Source organism: Lygodium microphyllum, chromosome 19, assembly GCF_053477565.2.
Source record: "Lygodium microphyllum isolate KBCC chromosome 19, Lygodium_microphyllum_v1.1.10, whole genome shotgun sequence".
Lineage (NCBI taxonomy): Eukaryota > Viridiplantae > Streptophyta > Polypodiopsida > Schizaeales > Lygodiaceae > Lygodium > Lygodium microphyllum.
In genome coordinates, this window is record NC_141153.1 from 53,355,580 (window position 1) to 53,370,220 (window position 14,641).

Below are 14,641 nucleotides of genomic sequence, written 5' to 3' on the forward strand. Positions count from 1 at the left end.
ATGCATCATAGACTAAAGCTCCCCAAGCAAATTTGGCAACAAATTAGGCATAACATCCAACTGATTAGATAACTCATGCTTAATATCATAAACATAAAGTTGTGCAAATCTTGGCATTTTTTATCATTGCCCATTAGGAATCAAAGGGCCTATACAATGATAAGTGGAGCTATGCACTCTAAAGATATAAAAATTTCCCACAACAATAGACAAAAACTCATCAACATTGACACCAAGTGACACAAATGCAAGAGCACTATTATATGTATGTATATTATTTTAAAATATTCTACTTTGAGGATGCATACTATGCAACAAATCATGCAATAGCTGAGGTGGATGTTGCAACAGTGGTAACATTACTTTTCTATATCAACAACAATGTTTACCAAAAAAACTGACCCTTGCACTTGAGCCTCACATCTCCACAATTTAGTCGAACATCGCTCACATATCTCAAAAAGACTCCCCATAGAATACACAATTGGGTCTTGAAATAGCAATATTGTAGTTGCAAGATGAATATCCACTACAGGCAAAGCATGTAAAATGGAGCAAAAACCTCTATTTCAAGGGCTAAAGGTTGGAGCATTATTGACACGTGACTCATTAATCATAGGATTTCTTAGATTTTGGTGATTTTCAGTATCACAATTATAATCCATAGCAAATTGTTGCTACCCAATCAAACTGTGAACTCCCTCATGAATCAAGCTACCATGATTTAGAGCCCCTCCTTGCATAACGTTCTGACACTCAACTATAATAGAACACATCTCTTTGTGTCCCCTCCGGTCATGTTTTGCCATTTGAGCCCTAAGCCTAACAATCTGTCATCGTCTATGTCGCAAAGAGTTGAGTCTATGCCTATGAATACGTAACACATAATCCCTACTAGTTGTCCAAAATTAATTGGATTCTCACAAAGCCTGCACGTCAAGAGAGACCATGGATTCTTTCAAGGAGATACTTGATTGGGATTAGTATTTTCAAAAAGACTTAAAAGTAGAATCAATGTAGAATCAAATAATCCAAAACACTGTAGCAATTTAAATCAGCACAATGCTCCTACGCGCAAGGAATAATAGCAACCAAAATCAGAATCATATATTTTTATATTCTATATAATTAGATATCTAATCCAAAGATGGATGAAAAAAAACTATGTCTAACAAGCAAGTGATCCCCAAAAGCTTATAACTCAAACCCAAACATATCACTCTTCAACATGAATGCGCACTATACCTAAAACGTTAGGATTCTTAAATTATTCCCAACACTAATAACTTCATTAAATGTCATAGATGGGTGTCACTAAGAGCTAAGAGAGAGAGAGAGAGAGAGGAAGAGAGGGAGGGAGGGAGGGAGGGAGGGAGGGAGGGAGGGAGACCCAAATGAATACATATTCATTTTATATCATTCAACATTAAATTCTCTGCACATGATTTACATGCAAAAATTATGCCAATACTTACTGGAGACTCAACAGAGATTCCACAATTGCAATAACATAGTCATTTCTTCACATGAAATGTAAGTTCATAAAAGGAAAGCACACACACAAAAATTATGCCAATACTTACTGGAGACTCAACAGAGATTCCACAATTGCAATAACATAGTCATTTCTTCACATGAAATGTAAGTTCATAAAAGAAAAGCACACAACATTACAAAAAGTACGTGTCAATGCACTTCAAAATGCTAGTAGTCAAAATCAAAATTAATCCAAACCCAAATAAAAAAAGGCCCAAAAAACCACAACTATAAGAGAGAGAGAGAAGGGGGGAAGAGAGAGAGAGTTTCCACTCAATAAGTTCAATCAAGACGACTCAATTGTTGCAATAGGACATTCACCTCACAAACACTCATGTTTATCCAACAAACATATACTTAAAAATAAAAATATATTTAATACTTACAAACTCTTCAGAGAAAGAATTGACATTATTCCAATCCAATGCAAGTCCCTAGACATTGAAACCAATATTGGAGAGAGAGAGAGAGAGAGAGAGAGAGCTGTCCATATCCAAGTATTTTACAGAGAATATTACTGATCTCTCATGCATACTACATTGCAAAAATCAATGAACTCTTCTCTCTAGATTGCAAGACCTAATAAGTCTTTCTATAGATCAAACCTTAAGAAAGAGGCAATGGAATAGAACATTTAACTTACAAACACTCATGTTTATCCAACAAATATATACTTAAAAATAAAAATATATTTAATATTTACAAACTCTTCAAAAGAGAAAGAATGCACATTATTCCAATCCAATGCAAGTTCCTAGATATTGAAACAAATATTGGAGAGAGAGAGAGAGAGAGAGAGAGAACTGTCCATATCCAAGTATTTTACATAGAATATTACTCTCTCATACATACTACATTGCAAAAATCAATGAAGTTTTCTCTCTATATTGCAAGACATAATAAGTCTTTCTACATATCAAACCTTAAGAAAGAGGCAATGGACACATACACAGAATTATAAATGTGATCAATGTTTACAAACTCTTTAAAAGAGAGAAAAATGCATATTATTACTCTAATCTAATTCCAGTCCCTATAAATTGAACCAAACATTGGAGAGAGAGAGAGAGAGAGAGAGAGAGAGAGAGAGAGAGAGATGAATATTCAAACATTACAATTAGAGAATACTCTCACATGCATTACACTTCAAAAATCAATAAAGTTATATCCACATTGTTTGACATGATAACGATAATTCTTTGTACAGATCAAACCTCAAGAAAGAGGCATCACATCACATTGTAGGTACCCAATATATTTTGCTCAATTTAGCCTCGTTACAAAAAAAGAAAGCACACATTATCACAAAAAAAACGATGGCCCAAGCACTTCAAAATAACATAAGCAAGACAACAATAGATCATAAGCTTCATCCAAATGTTAGAGAGAGAGAGAGAGAGAGAGAGAGAGAGAGAGAGAAAGAGAGAGAGAGAGAGAGAGAGAGAGAGAGAGAGAGAGAGAGAGAGAGAGAGAGATGAATATTACTCTCACGTTGTTGTCGTGTTGAGGGTCAAAGGTCTACCATCGGGGTTTAGAGAAGAAGAGGAGTGAGAGATTCAAGGTAAGGAGAGAGAGAGAAAAGAATGGGGTTTGATAAGTCTTGGGTTTTAGAGATGATTCAGTTGGAGAAGAAGACCTCAAGCTTTTTCATATACTTAGCATACATGAATGGCGACAAAGACTTTGACTCAATTATATCAAATGCTTGTGAGGTTAATAGACCATTACATGTAGAGATTTTATCTCAGATTTAATCCAAATATATATTTCAAATACAAGCCCAAATGGATACAATTTCATGGATGCCAATGAACAACAACTCCAAGATACAAGTTTTTGAGTGGTAGATTCCACTACTTCCAAGACATAAAACCAAAAGCTCTTGAAATGCACTGACAAAGCTTTTAATTCACTTCAGCCCTTCTTTATAACAGTAATTTCCAGCCCATAAACAAGCCCCCAAAACATACATAAACTCAAGAATATGCCTCTCTATTCACTTTCAAATGAAGCCCTGATGTTTAGAGGTCAATACCAACACTTGCAACCACATAGATCACTTGATTTCCCTTCAAGAAGACAAGAATAGTGAGCTGCCCTATTTATGATAGGTTTTAGCAGTCCAAATCAGCCCCATACACCTCCAAGATCTCCCCTTTACTTGCCCCAAAGTCACTCAAGTACTTGGGCACAAGAAGGGCTTCAATGGTCCATGAATATGGTAAGAGAATGGAAGAAGACGTTCATAAGAGCAAGCTGAGTACTTTATCTCTGTTTTTTCCTTTTATGGACTGTCATACCACTCATTTTTATCATACCAAATGGATGGGCAAAAAGGACTCTCACCTTCTTGTATCTCCTCTCTATCTTCAGTTTGCTCTGTGTTTGCATGCTTTGGAGCATGCACCATAGTCTTCAGCTCTCCCTCCATCTGCCACAGGTGTGTAGGCTCAAAAATTGCATCGAAAAATGTGGGCTGCACTCCTCTCCTGCTTCCACATAAAAAGTGGACCATATAGGTCACTTATAAGTCATACAAGTCTTTTACAACCATTACTTCAAGTCCCATACAAGCCAAGTGGACTTTTGGGCACTCTTCTTGATTTCCAAGCAAATACACCTCATGAACCAATGTGACATAACCTGTAAACTGTCAATTACCACCTGTTGATCAAGTTAAAGGTCCCCATAGACTTAATTTTTGTCAATTTACATGATACAAACTGAAAATTGCATGTCAAGTTACAAAGGAACTTATGAGATTAAATGGCATCTAAGACAAATATTGGGGAATAATGACTGAATTATGTATGAAAGTTTCTCATGTGAATCCTAATGAAGTTCTTCTGCAAACTTAAGAACTCCATGATTTATGCCATGAACAGAAAACCCTTTGACAACGTGCATTACACTACAAAAATCAATAAAGTTATATCCACATTGTAAGACATGATAATTCTTTATATAGATCAAACCTCAAGAATGAGGCATCACATCACTTTGTAGGTACCCAATACATTTTACTCAGCTTAGCCTCATTACATTAAAACCAATATAGGCTTCATAAAAAGGAAGCACACATCATCACAAAAAAAGTAATGGCCCGAGCACTTTGAAATAATATAAGCGAGACAATAATAATCATCAACCTCATTCTAAGCAAGTCCTCCTCAATTGTGACCGTATATTTGACGACTCAATTGTTGTAGCAAGGCATTAAACCTATTAACATTCATTTGAAATAGCAAAAACGGTAGCCGACAACCCCTCTGGCAAATCATAGGCTCATGGTTATCTCCAAGCCCCCAAAATGATGCTCACATATCATTCAGCAACAAATTCATCAATCTGCTTGTCTCAAAGACAATTGCCGAAAGTTCCCTCACTTCGCCACCCAAACCACTTGAGACTTGTTGAAGAACACTCTAGGTGTGCTTTGTCTCGCACACAACACCATACAAACCTTTAGCATGTTCATGCAACTCTACATAGTAAATGGCAAGTGCATGATCGACACGTGTGGATAAACTCATTTGCAATTTGATCAACTCATTCATCTTGGTCTCGAGGTGTTTAAACTTTGAAGAATTGAAGCAGTCTCTGTGTTTCTTCGAATCTTTGTTGTCCTTGTAGATTTAGTAACATGCCTTCCATGTTGCCTTGCCACTTCTTTCATCTTTCGCACATTAACTTTATTCACTCTACTAAACTCCACATTTTGGCTGCAACAAAATACACAAATGACTATCTCCCCAAAAAGTATACAATACCTTGACGCAAATACAATTAGAACAACTATCTCCTATACGCATGCGAACGGTTCCAAGCAGGCAAGCATCGAAGAGACGATGTCGTGGCTGTTCTTTTTAATTCAACCAAATCAATTGCATTCAATGGAGTTGAATGCACTATGTCTGGAACATCGTCCATGGCTTTGTTTTGTTCCATGATGACTACACGAAACTTTCAATAGAGCATAAGAGTCCCAATAGAGAAATCTCAAAGCCATTGAAGACACAATCGATAAACACATTTGCAACTGAAAATCCTAAATCAAAAGTGTCTTGGACTCAAAGATAAAAGAATAGTCATGCATGAACACATGCGTAAAAATAGCCATGTATGAGCACATGCATACACAATGCTCACCAAAAGCCAATTAATGATTCCCCTCTCCAATGGATATCCATTCATCCGCACGTGCACACGACACTCACTAAAGGACCAACAAGCATCACTCAAACTTGAAGATATGCTAGTCATGAGGGTATCCTAGACTCGAAAGTGAAAGAATGCACATACATTAGGCCCAACACGCATAACCAAATGCATATATGGCCATACGTAAGCACATGCACACACATCGCTCAACAAAGGCCAGCTAAGTATTGTCTAACCTCCCTCCTCTCCTCCCATGCCCTCTCTGGTGCACAGATCAGACGTTGTATGCGTACGTAGCGAGCATCAGAAGGTCCCCAAGAACAAAAGAACTCTACTTTTGCACAAAAAACAAGAGAGAAGACTTGCACGACATGAAGCAAAAGAATAATTGGATACAATCTCCCTCCATGCCTTGTGTGAGTGCTCCACAAAGTATGTATTTGATATATTATTCATCTCCAAGCTCAAAAAATAGCCCAATTTACAATTAGCATGCTTTGGCTTTTGTATTTGCTTTTGTCCAACTAAAGAATAAAGCGGTTAGGCGCTCAAAGAGTCGAGTTGTGCCCAAATACAATGTCCAATAACAAATATTTAAATCGTGCATCCATGCGCATATAAAATAATAAATAAATATCAAGCGCTTCAATAAATAAGTGCATCAAAATAAATATTGGTACCACGTTGTCGTGCCGCTACGTGCACACCGTGTAAAAAAAATCTAGAGTGTGGCTTCCTTTTAGATTTAGAGAGCCAATGCTATTTTAGACATTAATGTTAGTGTCCATGGTTCAAAAATATTAGATTTTAGTCAATTTTTGATATTCTAGATATTATCTCTTGTAAAAACTCATAAAACTATATACAACTTCTAGATTAGGATGACATGTAAAAGAAAGCATGTAGCTTTCAGCTAATTTGAGAGGATTTTATGTAAAAAGAGAGATTAGCAAAATTGCGCAACGTGCGATCGCTGTTTTCAGGCAGTGAACAACACTTCGAAAGTGGGAGATGAAGAAGGAGTGATCTGGCATGATTCTGGCCAGACATCCTAGTATTTAACCCCCCTTTCGGAGCCATTGGAAGCATCAGATTGGCGATCTGAGCAGCATAGGGGAAGGTATTATTTTGTACACGTTTTTGTCTATTAGAGTTATATTTTCTCATAATGCTGAAAGAAACTGACAGGCTTCATCTCTGTTAGTATTCTTCTGTATTTTCTAATTCTTTTTTGGAGTATTCTTCTGCATCTTCAATCTCTTCGAACCCCTTCTCTTCCATCTACTCCTCTCCTTGAATCTACCTACACCCTGATGTCTCTTATCTTCAAGAACTTGGCTTGAAACCTTCAACCCTTCTCTTATCTCTACCATCTCCAAAGTCTAAGCTCTTGAACCCCCATACATTTTTCTTTTGCCAAACCCCTGTGGTGACCTTCAACCCTACACGCTGTGACAATGCCTAAGATGCGTGCCCATCAAAAATGATAATTTTTTCTAAATAATTTGAATACACGCTATCGCCCAGTGCTTCCCAACACCATCGCTGCCTGCTCTACACATCAACTAAAGCATTCACAATTGTTAGAATATAATAAAATTAAACTGACAAAAGTGAATACCTAGCAGTCTTCAGCTACAAAATAAATAAATTGGTTAGAACTCAATCCTAACCTTAATTTATTACGAGTGCACACTCTAAACTCATAAACGGCCGTTAATTTAAATATGTATTTTGTGGAATCACCCGCTATGGAATCACCCACTTGCACATTAAATTAATGAGACGCCCGAAAAGGAGAGGCATCCCCATCGACTTTTCGCACAAGGAATCCACCTTGTGTATGATCCCTGGCAACAAATATAATTTTACGGAATCCACCACAAAACCTCACGGAATCCACCGTGGAATATGCCTCCTGGCATCATACCCCCGGGGTGGAATAGCAATTGTCCTCAATTGCTATTAGATCAATGTGGAGCCAACAGTGAGGGTTAAGCACTTAGGTCTCAAGCGCGCATCCATTGGGCCTCTTCAATAGGATGATTTTTAAACTTAACCAAATATCTAAAATATCTACGACCAGTCTAATGGTCATAAAGTCAGTATCTAGAATAGTTTCAGGTTCAAGGATTTTAATTTCTTCTTCTAACAAAGGAGGGTTTTCATAGACAGGATGTACAGGTAATTGGCCTCTAAAAGGTCGTAATAAACTGATATGAAAAGTGTTGTGGATTTTCTAGTGTTGTGGTAATTCTAGTTTGAATGCATTGTCATTGATTTTGTGAATGATCTTGAAAGGTCCATTAAATCGAGGAGCTAACTTTACAATAGGGTGTTTATCAACACTTTGTAATCTTCGCTTTTCAATGCGTAACCAAACATAATCATCAACTTTGAAACTCATAGCTTTTCTTTTCTTGTTAGCTTGTTTGTGTATGATTGTTGGGCTTTCGCAATCATATCTTTAACTTCATCAAAAATAGTAGCATGCATGTTAGCAATATCATCAGCAGTCTGAACTTTGTTTAACAATGATGTAACTGGTGTAGGTAATCTATATCCATAATTAATTTTAAATGGTGCTTTCTGTGTAGTTGTATGTGGTGTGTTATTGTATGAAAACTGAAGTAAGTGTAAATGTGTGTCCCATAGTTGTGGTTTTGAAATTGTGTATGCATGCAAAAGATCTAAAATTGTATTGTTAGTAGCTTCTGTTTGCCCATTTGTTTCAGGATGAAATGCAGATGAAAAATCAATCTTTGTTCCTAAATTAGCAAACAAAGTAATCCAAAAATTATTGCAGAATCTAGAACCATGGTCAGAAATAATAACTTTTGACAAACCATGATTAGTGAAAACAGTTTTCAAGAACACTTGAGCAGCTTGAGATGCAGTTAACATTTTCTTGCATGGAATGAAATATGCTTGTTTGCTAAACCTATCGACAATAGTCCAAATCATATCATGATTAGCTTTAGTGTTAGGCAAACCAGTGATAAAATCCATTGAAATTTGTTCCCATGGTCATTCTGGAATTGGTAAAGGCATTAATAACCATATTGTTTAACGTGGTGTCATTTAACTCTTTGGCAAATTAAACATTCAGATACAAAGTTAGATACATCAGATTCCATGTGTTGCCAATAAAAATCTTCAATCAATATATACAAAGTAGAAATAATTCCTCTATGGCCTTGATATGGGGGACAATGAATTTCGTGCAAGACAAATGATCGAAATGGAACAGTTGCACATAATCTTTTTTCATAGAACATAAATCCATCAGCGTAAGACAATGAATCAATTGGAATCCAGTTATTTGCAGCTAATTTATTCCAATTAGCTTGAAAACTAGGGTCTTGGTCATAGGTATCTTTCATAGGAAGAAGAGAGTCAAAAGATATCACAGAGATATTATGAATAGTCAATCTTCTACTTAACGCAAATAAAAAGTAGCCTATTTAATGTGTTGGTCATTAGATATTTGTGGTTGACTAAGGAGATGGGTAATACTTTGTTGGTCAGTTTTGATCATGAATTTAGATCCCATTAAATAGTGTTTCCATTGACGTAAAGCTTGTACTACAGCTAGCAATTCCTTATCATAGGTAGAATACTTAAGTTCAGAGGGTTTAAGTTTACAGCTAGAGTAGGCTATATGATGGGAATCTTGCATAAGGATTGCTCCTATTCCAAATCCACTAGCGTCAGTGACTACTAGGAAAAATGGTCTATTGAAGTCAGGTAATTATAATACAGGAGCATGAGTTAAAGCATGTTTCAGTAAATCAAAGGACTTTTGTTGATTGTCGGACCAATGATACACAATGCCTTTCTTTAATAATTTTGTCAAAGGTAGTGCAAGTAATGAAAAATTTCCCACAAATTTTCTGTAAAAGCTAGCAAGACCTAAGAAAGAACGTAATTCGTGTACATTTTTAGGTATCAGCCAATTCAAAATTACTTCTATCTTTTTAGGGTCAACTTTAATACCTTCAGATGAAACAATATGTCCTAGGTATTCAATTTGTATTTGGAAAAATTGACTCTTTTCAGGATTAGCATATAATTGATTCTAAATATGTGATTCATCATATGATTGAATGTGGCTGGTGCATTAGTTAAACAAAAAGAAATTCATAGTGTCCAAATTGTGTTCTAAATGTAGTTTTGTAAATATTAGATGGGTCCAATCGTACTTGATGATATCTAGATTTAAAATCTATCTTGCTAAATATTGTAGACCCTTGTAGTTTGTCCATAAGATCGTCTACCCTAGGAATCGGATATCTATTCTTAACAGTGATCTTATTTAGGGCACGATAATCAATGCACATCCTATAGGTATTGTTTTTCTTCTTCACTAATAAGACATGTGCACCAAATGGAGAACTACTGGGTCTAATGAGTCCTCGAGTTAACAATTCTTCAACTTGGGCTTGAATTTCTTTCTGTTCAATTTGGTTATGTCTATATGGTGCTTTACATGGTGGTTGTCATCCAAGAATTAGGTCTATTTTGTGATCTTCGGGACGTATAGGTGGTAAGCCAGGTGGTAAGTCAGCAGCAAAACAATCTTGAAATTGTGAAAGAAATTGTGCGTGCTTAGAATTCATCTGATTGTCTTTAACTTCAATTTCATTCACCCATATTAAGTAGGATTTGCTACCTTTTCGTAATGCACGTTTAGCATGTGTATGACTAAGCAATGGAAAATTATCAAAAGTGTGCATACCATGCAATGTGATTTGTTTTCCATTAGAATGAATCTTCATTGAATGCGTGGAATAATCTATATCGGGATTATACTGACGGCGCCAAGGCATTCCTAAGATAATGTCACTAGATTGCAAAGGCACAACTAAGAAATTTCTACGTTCAACATAATCACCAATTTTAATTTCTAAGTCATGCACTTCTTGTGTTCCATTGTATCTAGTGTCTAAGAATGTAGCCTCGATGCGATAATGAATGGAAACTGTAAGTAATTTTAATTCTTTCACCAATTTTGCAGAAAAAAAGTCGTGTGTGCTCCCATCATCATGTAAAATAGTCTTTTCTCTACCATGCACAAGACATTTCATTGTTAATAAAGAATGGGGATTTGGCATACCTGGTAAAGTATTTGAAGTAGTACCGATATCGTTATCGTCTTCTGTGAAATCTGGCATTTCTTCATGTTCCTTATCTTGTGTCACTCCCAAATAATTGATGTGAACAGTCGGCTTTTTGGATTGACAATTCGACGCTAGATGTCCAAGTTGATGACATTTGTAACAGACTATGGGTTTGGCCTTAGACACATTATTGGTAATAGCGGGAAGTTTAGGAATGTTGAGATTTGGCTGGAAAGATGGCTTAGGATTTGGATTTGTGTTTGATGCTAAAGTAGGGGGTCGTGTCCAGGTTTTACGGAATGAAGATGGAAGGAAGCGATTTTGATTGAATCTTCGAAAATTTGAATTGAATTGTTTTGAACCAAAGCTACCATTAGTTTGAAATTGTTGTGGTCGCTTCTCTCGTCCTCAAATTTTGTCTTCAATATAATGGGCCAAGGAAATTGCATCTTCGAGAGTCGTTGGCTTGAATATGTTCACCTCCACATAAAAATGTCCAAGTAAGCCAGACATAAACTTGTGTTTATGGGTTGCCTCAGGTACATCTTCGAGCATTCAAAGTTGCAATAAAGCATTCAAAAAACGCTCGGTATATTGTGAAATAGGCTCACGATCCCTCTGTTGTAGAAGATCCCACTGTTTGATTGCTTTTTTGTGCAACTGGGGTGGAAGAAAATTCTGCAAAAAATTCTTTTGAAAAGTCTCCCAAGTAGTAGGACAATCAATACTTTTGCAGACAACAATCCACCATAGGGATGCTTTGTCCAGTAAATGATTAGTAACATACTTAATTTTGTCTTTCTCAACATACTGTTCTTCATGGAAATAATCATCAAATTTACTGATAAAAGCAAGTACAGTCTTTCCATCGCGTGACCCATTGAAAGTACGAAATTTGAAATTTCTTTTACTTATCTTTGTTTCTTTCCGAATAGATTGCGCTTCAAGTGTTGCATCGATTGTACGTCATATAAGATCTTCGGATTGCGGTCCATCTTGATCGGCAGTAGATCATTGCAGATTGGCCAATTGAGCTGCAAAGTTTGACGTGCTCTTCGTTCCTCTTGAAGCTGCATCATAATTAGGTCCAGTTTTTGCTCCATCGTTGGTTCCGATAAATCACCTTCAGCCATAAAATCTTCCATGGTTTGATCGGACATCCTGCAAAATTCCAAAAGACCTCACATACTCGAAATCTTGTTAGCGGGATGAGTCAAAGTCGGGTTTATAAGGCTTATTTCTCTTTTTTTTTAAATGGCTTTTTGTAGTATTTCTTCTTTGTGGATGTTGAATTTGATATCACGGTCTTCTTCCAAGAGGATACTTCGTGTGTGTAGTCTACGTGTAGCAATTTGTTTGCTGGAATTGAACTCTGTCAGACCCCAGGTGTGAACAGGGGCTTGCAGAGAAGTACAAAACTGGTTTGGGAGTGTTGCAATGTGAACAACCTCTATAGTAAGTTTGGAATTGAATTTTTGAGCCTGTGTAAAGCTTAAAATCTTTAGGCTTTAAGTAATAAAACTTTTAACTTAAATCATTGATTTTTGAGGACATCGGCAGCTTCTGAACGGCGACGACGGCAATCAGTACATGCTGTCGCCGCCGATGGTGGAATTTTATGGCTAAAGCTTTTTAAAGCTTTCTCTTTAAGCTTTCACACTTAATCTTTATAAAATTACTTGTCTATTTCTCTGAGAAGTAGAAGAGTTAACAAAGGAACTTCCCGGGTGGTCCTCTGCCTGTAGAGGCTGGTCCTTCGCAATCCAAGTGCGTAGTAGGGGGTTCTTCACTGCCAAGAACACGCTGGTATTGACAGATTGCCACGAGACCGACTATAGAGCTCGATCGTTCTAGGAGCTCCACCTTTGGGCGAGATGGTAAGCGATTGGAAGCCCTCGATCTCAGCTTTGCTCTGATACCACTGGTGCACATATCGGATGTTGTATGCGTACGTAGCGAGTGCCGAAAGGTCCCCAAGAACAAAAGAACTCTACTTTTGCACAAAAAACAAGAGAGAAGAATTGCACGATATGAAGCAAAAGTCTAATTGGGTACAATCTTCCCCCATGCCTTGTGTGAGCACTCCACAAAGCATGTATTTGATATATTATTCATCTCCAAGCTCAAAAAATAGCCCAATTTACAATTAGCAAGCTTTGGCTTTTGTGTTGCCTTTTGTCCAACTAAAGAATAAAGCGGTTGGGCGTTGTCGAAGGGTTTGTGAAAGGAAAGTCGCGTCTTCAGAAGACCTTGATATATGTCAAGATGGAAGATCAATCAAATGAATAATCCAATGTTAGAGATGGTTCTAGCATTCAACTCTGAGTCATATATTTTTAATAGCCATACAATAATTCCAGAATTCAATCAATAAATTCTGTGGTTGTTTCTTTTGACATGTAAAGAAATGTCCCATCATCGATCTCAATGGTGGCGAGGACAATTCATTCTTTGTTGTCTGTTGTTTGCTTTTGAGTGGTAGGCATTGTGATCTATGAAAGTCTGAGGTATATTTAATAGCAGATGACTTTTTGTTTTAACAGTCTATATTTAATATCAATGGACTGATGTACTTTTAATGTACCCATCATGGCAAAGGCCTTTCACAGTACAGTTTTCCATCCATATGTATATTAGCAAGACCACTGTAACATCTCATTCAAACTGGTAAGGTTCGTTCAGGATTTCCTGTTCAGATGATGGATGGGAAAGGAGTTTGGTGGTTGTCAGTTCGTATAATATCCAAGCTGTAAGGTGGTTTCAGCAGCTGTTATGCTCGAATCATTCTGCTGCATAGATCCAGCAGTTGCTAGCCTTGTAGATGAAGCCTCAGCTGCTACAAGCTTTGAAGATTTCACACTTGATGTGTCCTGAATGTCCTGGGTTCTAATTACACTGTATGCTTGTATCACGGACAACTCAGAAAGCTGAGATTTCACTAATTCGTTCTCCTGAAGGAGATTCCCAAGCCAACACCAATACTTTGTCATAGAACACAGACGATAGCTCTGAATGTGCCAGGCTGAGTGCCCAAAGACGAAGGTTGGGTGCTGTTTCTAATTCGAATTTCTCATGATCAGAGTCTCCATGGTTAAGATCAACAGAATCAGAGTCGGATCCTCCAAGTATACCATATGTCCGCCCTTGTACTGCTCAGAGATCATAGGCTTCTCGCCAGGGCCAGCAAAGACCTTGAAAGGCCACAATTTGATGTCGCTCTAGACGGAAGCATCAGTGGTTATAATGATTGCTGCTCTTCTTGCTTTAAGCACGGGCCTCTGGTAATCCAGACTGAGGATATGCCGCGCGTCGTCTTCTTCTATGGTTGGCTTTGCCTCTGCGAAGATTCATTGTGAGTGGGACGGGGTGCTCCGACGATAGAGGAGCAGAATTCCAGGAAAAATGACCATGATGGCGCCCTTATCTTCTTCAACACTTTCTTCAGCGAGATCGGCGCTGGGAAACAGGGGCCCAGGGCTGTGTTCCTTGATCTGGAACCGACTGTTATCGATGAGGTTCGCACAGGCACATACCGTCAGCTCTTTCACCCTGAGCAGCTCATCAGTGGAAAGGAAGATGCAGCGAACAACTTCGCCCGTGGCCACTATACGATTGGAAAAGAGATAGTGGACCTGTGCCTGGACCGCATCAGGAAGCTTGCAGACAACTGCACTGGCTTGCAAGGCTTCCTCGTTTTGATGGCCAAATGCCGAGTGATAAGACCGAAGGAGAGGGTATTCACCTCTGTGGTATATACGCAGCAGGACCATAGACCATATTCAAAAGATGCTGCTTTTCGTTGTGGGTGTGGCTCCGAGACTTGA

General features: G+C 37.7%; 1 pseudogene; it reads left to right on the forward strand.

Annotated features, from left to right (window-relative positions):
* The first annotated feature begins 13,951 nt into the window (after positions 1–13,951).
* Positions 13,952–14,641, forward strand: LOC148019875 (tubulin alpha-1 chain pseudogene; annotated as a pseudogene).